This window comes from Cololabis saira, chromosome 18 (assembly GCF_033807715.1).
Source record: "Cololabis saira isolate AMF1-May2022 chromosome 18, fColSai1.1, whole genome shotgun sequence".
NCBI classification, from domain to species: Eukaryota; Metazoa; Chordata; class Actinopteri; order Beloniformes; family Belonidae; genus Cololabis; species Cololabis saira.
Window position 1 is genome coordinate 21,786,322 of NC_084604.1, and position 7,701 is coordinate 21,794,022.

The following is a 7,701-nucleotide window of genomic DNA, read 5'->3' on the forward strand; positions in this document are numbered from 1 at the left end:
AACTCAGGAAAACAAACCTGAAATGTGTCAGTTGTGATTCACACAGGACATTAGAGCATCAGCTATTTGGCTCCACTCACTTATTCTGTTGGGTTTTTATAAATTCCTGCAAAAATGTGAGTAACATGTTGGATCAAGTTGGTGTCTGAGAATCAACCACAGTATTTGATTTTTTTTGTTTTCCTGCATCACAAAAGAATAGTTTTTTTTTTCCACAGTCTTACACTTTGTAACCTTATATAAAGAAATATGTCCCTGTCTCAAGTTTCCACAAGTTGCACAGAGCACAATAAGTCTTCCTGTTTTTTTTTTTGTCCTCAAAAACAGAAAGTTGCAGGGAAGAGTTTGTGCGGTTTTTCAAGGCCATGGGGCAGCTCGACAACAACAAGCCTGAAAAATAGTCTGCTCACTGAGAAACTCCCTGTCTTATCTCACACCTAACTCCAGCGAGATGTTTCTCATGGGGTTATTCCCGGTTGTGAAGAAAGAGGTAAAACACATTGGAGGAATGAAACAACAACAAGCCTATCTCCACCCACTAACCCCTGAGAGCCCACCCTCCGGAATTCACTGGCTTTGCCCCTACCCCCATTCCAATCCATCCCAGCCCCCGCGCAAAGGCCTGTTTTTGAAGATGCTTGTAGTGGAGGCCTCTGCAGTCGCCACAGAATTAGGGTTTGGGTCACAGGATTGGATACCAGTGTCAGATGTTATCCACTCACTCATATCCTGACAGGACCTTTCTGATTAGGACAAGTCAGTGGAAATCAGCGCAGTGCAGCTCACTGGTGTGTGCAACAAAATGACAGGGAGTGATTCAAATGTGTCTGGCTTTGTTTCTTCCTGTTTTAGTCACAATAAGTGACTTTAACGGTGAAGGACAGATTTCTGGAGATTTCGAGACACCTTCATTCAGTTTAACATCATTTTTAAGTTTGTAAAATATTCTTTCATTTGTGAGCTTTAAATGAAACATCTGGGGAAAGCTTACGTTTGTGAAGTCTGATGCTTATAATCATTCTTCGTCATGCTTTTAGTTTAAACTTATCTTTCATTATTTATTTTCTCTTTTTGCAATTGCAGTGAAAATGTATCTTTTTTCAGTTTTATTTAATTCCTATAACATTGAACATTGTTTTCAAACATAACACTTTCCTGCTTTCTGAGAAGTGAAGAAACAAAAATAAGTTTTATTTTAATGTTACTTTGCAAAACATCAGGTTACTCAGATTTGGAATACAACCTGGATCACCATGAACACAAGATCCTCCCGTGTTTCTTCACCTACCTGCCTTTAAACCATCACCATAAAGCCACAGTTTTCATTTTCATTTGAGCCATATGCAAAGATTATTTTTCAGTATTTTCTTCTGTTTTCTCTATGTTGAGTCGAGGAAACTGAAAAACAATATTCAGGCTTAAAAGAACAAACAATGACATACTGGCCTCTTTAGTAGTTTTATTTTCTTAACATCACTTGAAACTTTTATAACCAACACAAACATAAATCAAAGTTGCTCTGTGAGTAAAACAGGCTTTTCAACCAGGATCAGTCATTTTGAACCTTTGAGAAGTAAAAAACAAAAATTGCTTTAAACGCTGATTGAAGTGACACATCAGTGAGATGAATATGAAGGAATCTCAATCAGATCTGATAATACAACTTCCTAATTAGCTGTTTTGTTCTGTTTGCCTTCTTCAACTTTGACTTTTTGTTTATGTTTTTTGAGGACTTGATTTAGCTTTTTCCCTATTTTCCTGAAACGTAAAAAGAACACAGAGTTTTATGAAAGGTTAGAGATTAAAAAGAAAAAAATAACTGCTCATATAACTTTTTCATTGTGCTATTGTAGCTGGTTTAACACCCACAAGTTTATCAGCCCTTATGTCCCCTTTATAAATTAGTTTTATCTTTCATCATTACATTTTTATATATATATTCTCTATCAAACAAAATGTATTCAAAACCTGTTGCATCAGCTTTTGGGGACCCTATAAAAATTGCCTTTTCTTAAGATATAAGGATTATTTTAGTTGTTTTGTGCTAGCTAGCTTTAATGTAAGTTTCTGGAAATATTTTGTTCACAGTTAAGATATATTTGATGTAAAGATACCTGCAAGTGGATTTAAAATTCTTAATGAAATAAAAAATATTGTCCAAATGTCCTCCTAACCCACTTGTTGCTAATACCAATCTATATTAGAATGATATATGCTTTTAGAGTAACTGTTTATTTTGGTTTACAAATAACATTTGTTTTTTACATTGTAATAAATCAAAACAGCTTGGATTTAGTTTAGTGCCATTCAAACATCCAATAAACCACAGTGAATACTCATATCGAGTTGTTATGTCAATATGTGAATTAATAATTAGAAAAATAAATGTAAATGAAAACCCAACAAAAAACATATTTTCCCTTCAAAACTTTTTTTTTTTTTTCAGAAAAAAAAGTGGACTGTGATTTGTAGGCATGGCTTAGATAACACCAACTCAAGGTTGTGGATTTAGCTGAACTAATGGACACTTTTGTTTCTTCTCGTATACCTTGAATGGTGTTGTTTTTAAAGCTGCAACTGAAATATTTATTTCTCCAAGTTGTGTAAAGCTATCAGGAGAGTCACTGCAGTGCAAACTGAAGCCAGTTGAATCTTCGATGAAAATCTGCATTTATGAGCACCTGATGAACAAAACCAGACTCCTGCCTGGTTTGAATACCAACTTTCTGAGCAGACTTTACATTCCATCACCCCAACTAACCCCACCCATCCCCCACTCCTCACCCTGTAGGCTCCCAGAGGAAATTTGCCTTTACCCTGCACTGCTGTCAATGTAGTTCAAAGGGTTCATTGAGTCCCTGTCTCTTTTCTCCTTTTTTTTTTTCATTTGAGGGGGTTGTTTTTGTCATTTACTTCATGCATTCCAGCTACCAATCCCTCACTTTTTTAATACCTCTTACAAGTAAGGGTAAACAGTACCCAAGCAGGTCATCTGCTATTATGGCCATTTTTTTTAGCAACTCGCTGGGTAATGTCATCCAAAGTGCTTTCAGCGCAAAAAAATAGGTCATTTTCTTAATTGTATCAATGTCTAACACAAATCATATGTATTATTGACCTTGTTGACTTTTACTTCACAGCAAGTTTCTGAGTTTTCCTGGAAAAGACAAGATCACCATTTTTTGGGGAAAAAAAATACTTTTCTTCAGCTACATTCACAGATTTCGTTAAAAAATATTTAGACTCAACGGAAAAAACGAATGGACACGCTCTACTAAAGGAATCGAGTGTAATGTGTTTTATATTTCACCACAAATGCATCATAAACAAAAGCTTCACTAGTCATCTTTGTGGGTTCATTTCATTATAATAAAGAGAAGTTGTTCGTTCAAATTTGTTATTCGCGTAGATGGCTTAACACGGCGTTCATTCCGACGGTTATTTATTAAACCACGTCCAAAACGGCCACACGAATAATAAATAACACACAAATAACATATCTTGCAATGAAAGACAGTCGGTGAATTCAAGCGTTGTTGGGTAATATAACTAAAAAAAAGAAAAGAAAAAAACACATAAAATAAACTTTTGAAATTTGATTGAATTACGTGATCCTAGAAAGAAAAACATATATCCTGCAGCAGCGACTAAATAGCCTGCAAATATGTGAATGAAACGCCCGTGACGTCACAGGGAGGGGGCGGATGGAGGAGAAGCGCTTCAACAAGCCGGTGAGCCAAAAATAAAATAAAGAAAAATAATAACTAGCACCTTGGGACCAGATCCTTTCACGTACCATTCAAACTCAGTCTTATGTTATTTCGTTGTGTTTGTCGGCGGGAATTAGACCGGTCACTGTGGGCTTTCTCTTGCCCATGAGTTCATATCACAGTTTGAAGTTTTTTTTGTTTCCCCCCACTTTTTATTTATGGTATGAATGCAGTCTTCCAAAGTCCAGAACCAAAAGATGTGCTCGATGAATCCTCTTAACAAAAGATCACTTCGATGTTCATTTAACAAACTTTTTCTTCAATTATTGCATGTGGCTCCAACATGATATGATCATTTTCGGTCTTTTTTTGGTATTTCCTTACAAAGAGTAGCTGGTTAGTTTTGATGTCCTTTTCTTGGAAATGATTGCCAGGGATTTGGGTCGGCTACGTGCACCCATCTTTAACTTTACATCTTCAACAGAGTAAAACATGTTAGGTTTTCATTAAACGTCGGTCTCCTCAGATCAATAAACACAGCATCTGAATTGATAAATATATCACAACACACATGCGGTGTTCTCATTAATGAGGGGAGGATACACGGTAGCAATTCAAGCAAAGCATTTCTGTAGACTCACCTGTGTGAGAGGCAGGAGAAGGAGTGGACATCTTTGTGAATTCTTCGTGAATAAATGAAGGTGCACGTTTTCCTTGAATGTGTCCTTAAGTCGAGATCGGCGGTCCTGCCGGACTTCAGCTCTGCCGACTCTGCAGTTTGAGTTGCATGTTTAGACTGACTTTATCTAACCTGCGTGGCGCATGATGCCAAATGACCGACTGGAATCAAAGAGATTTTCCATGGATGAATATTTCATAGTGACTGTAACAGAAGCTGCGGCAGCGCGAGGCACAGCCCGGTTACAATGGACCGTCAGATTTCTGGAGGCTCCTGCACAGATCTGAAATCTCCAAGGTGTTCCACATTGAAAAGACGCATTTTTTTCACTTCAATTCCGAACTTCTCTCAAATGAGTTGCTTTAAGCTCAGGGGCATTGCCGTCCATTGTTTTACTGAAAAGGTAGGGAAAAAAAGCTGCATCTATGCAAGCATTTCAGGACCAACATACTCGCCTAAATTTCTCATCAGAAAAAGTGATGATGGATCCATTAGTGGATCATCTGAACCTTTAAGCCAAGATGTTATTTTAAGGCCTATTCCAACATGCTCCCAGTCTTCCCCACCTCTCTTTCTCTCTTGTTGATAAAGATCCATACTTCACATCCCCCACCCAGTCTATTCACAAGCAGGATTCACCTACTCAATAGGCTACCACAGAAATATGTCCACACTCCAAGGCCACTACAAGTATTTTGCCCCCAAATCATAAAAAACAGTCATACTAAACATATCTTGGCTGAACCTGTTATATGATCAAATATAGTTTATCTACTCTTCCAATGAAGAAAAACACACAAAAAACAAAACAAACAAAAGAAGAAAAAAAAACGCCAAACTTTTCCTACTGATCTGACGTCGGCTCTAGTCTCACTTAGCCTTGTAACCGCACATGTGAGCTGGTTCCAGATCAGTGATCGGGGCCTGATCGGAGTAAAGAACTGGGGGTGGAACTGCGTGCCTACAAATAGCGCCATCCATCGGTTCCCTGATGACATGTCACCTTTACTTTTCATGGATAGAGAGGAAAACGTTGCACTTTAACAAATGGGACAATAATAAATAAATAAACAAGAAAAACGAAACCAAAAAGTAGTTAAAACTGATATAAATAAACTAACCGCACACATAACAATTAACCTTCCGCCATGTAACATAGATCCTTTACAGTGGCATGTGGTTTCCAATTGGCGGATTAATATTACAACATGTTAAGTGGTTAATTGGTCGTTTTATAAACGCCTTGGTCCTTTCCACCCATTTAAAAGTCAATTTCGTACCATTATACCGTTTGACTTGAATGACACATCCACCTTTATTTAGTTGTTGCAAAGTTTTGGGCAGAGAGCAGCTTGTGGGCACTCCGACAGTTTCACCTGCCGGGCGCCATCTGCTGGTGTGACGTCAACCGTCACCTGCGCGGACGTGCTGGCGCGCACGGACAGGCCAGCTGCAAACGGGAGTTTGGTTTTCCACGCTTTCAATCCCGCTGCCGTGTTGTGAAATAAAGATGATTACAAGAGGTGGAAGACTGAACAGTCCCAGGGGAGCAGCATTGAGCGGAAGTACAGAAAGCTATTTATCTTCTAATCTACAGGTACGATATTACATTAACTGCTGAAAGGAGATCCGGAAGCCGGCATGTTTGCGGTCTGAGTGATGCTTTGAGATAACTTAATGCTGTGCATGTTTTTTTCCCCTAGTAAATTATTTTTTTCTGGAAAATCATTTTCTGATGTAAGAAACTTTTAGTTATATCTGAGAACAGATTCCTGCTTGTTTAGTCTAAGTTAATGACAGCCTAATAAGGCTATAAGCATTAGTCTAAACAAAGGGGAGGGAATTAAACCCCGCCCCCATATCAAACTTTCAATTTACACAATTTATGACACATTTTTATTGAGACTTTATTTCGTTTTTATGTGTTGAATTTTGTTCTCATGTTTATCCTGTTTGAAGTAAGTACCAAAGTTAGTTTTTAATGATGATTTTTAAAAAACAAACCAAAAAACCACTGTTAAGAGTATTTTTGTTAGATTGAACTAGTTAGATTTTTTTTTTGTTTTTATTTTAATCAAACATAAATTAACCACAATTGCTGCTTTTTTAAATGTCATTTTCAGCCAAAGAATTTAGTTTTTGCCCATTTGGAGTTTCAGCAGGACATTTAACTTTCAGTAAGGTAAACTAAATCAGTGTTGTTGAAAGCACTTTTTTGTAAGTTAAATAACTATATTGTATATCTTGCACTTGGCCTCAGTTTAAAGGCTTTTGAGAAGACGAGAAAACTTTCTGCTTTTATATGTAGATGTCTATTAAAAAAGGTTGATCTCTTGCACTTTTTATTGCAGTGTTTTTGTTAGAAGATGATGCTTTTTATTTACTATAAAAATGTGAAACCATAGTAGAGTTTAAACACTTTTATCAAAGATCTCAACCTCTAAACTTCCATTAAACTTATTTTTTTCACTTTAATATATCACTTTTCCCTGACATCTTACATGAAGTGGAATAAAGATAACAACTTTAACATTTTCAACATCTTGACTAACTTCTTTAAAGACACATTTATGTCCATCTAAATGTTCCAAAATTTAATTAATAGTTTACTAACTGTTAATTGTAAAAATCCCTCTTGGGTTTGCTTCATGTTTTAACTTCTAGCTTCAATTCACAAAATTAGAATTTAAGGTTTGGCCTATTAAAAAGTCACCTGAACGTTTAATTTGGAAACTTGTGTATTTCTTTATACAGTGACAAAGTTTATAATCAAATGAAATGTATTTTGATTGTTAATAATTGGGATTTACAGATGATTTCATAATAATTGTTGATAATCTAATCCCTGTAATTAAATCATTACCATGAAGTGTGGAGAAGAGATTAATCTTCTGTTTAGGCCTCAGTCCAGTTGGCCTTCAGTATGAAATGTTGCAATTAGATTATTATAATCAAAATCAAGGGGATTGTGACAAAAATGTAAATAGATAATACATTAAAACGGTTTGCACTTTGTTCCATTTTGTTTTTGTTCAAAGTCAAAAGTTTGAAGAGTTTTACCCTTTTTCTTTATCTTATTTTTTAGAACAATCAAATCATGTCATAAATTACAAAATAATTTAATACAACATACTTGAAAGCATTATATATGAGTTGTATTCTCTTATGTAGATTCAGTTGGTGCTCCATGGATTTTTATGCAGAAAAAAATTAATCAGTCATTTTAAAAGAAACAAACAAAAACAAGAAAAAACAAAAGTCATTCTGCTGTTCCAAATATTTACTTAAACACAATAGTGGAATAAAAGAAAG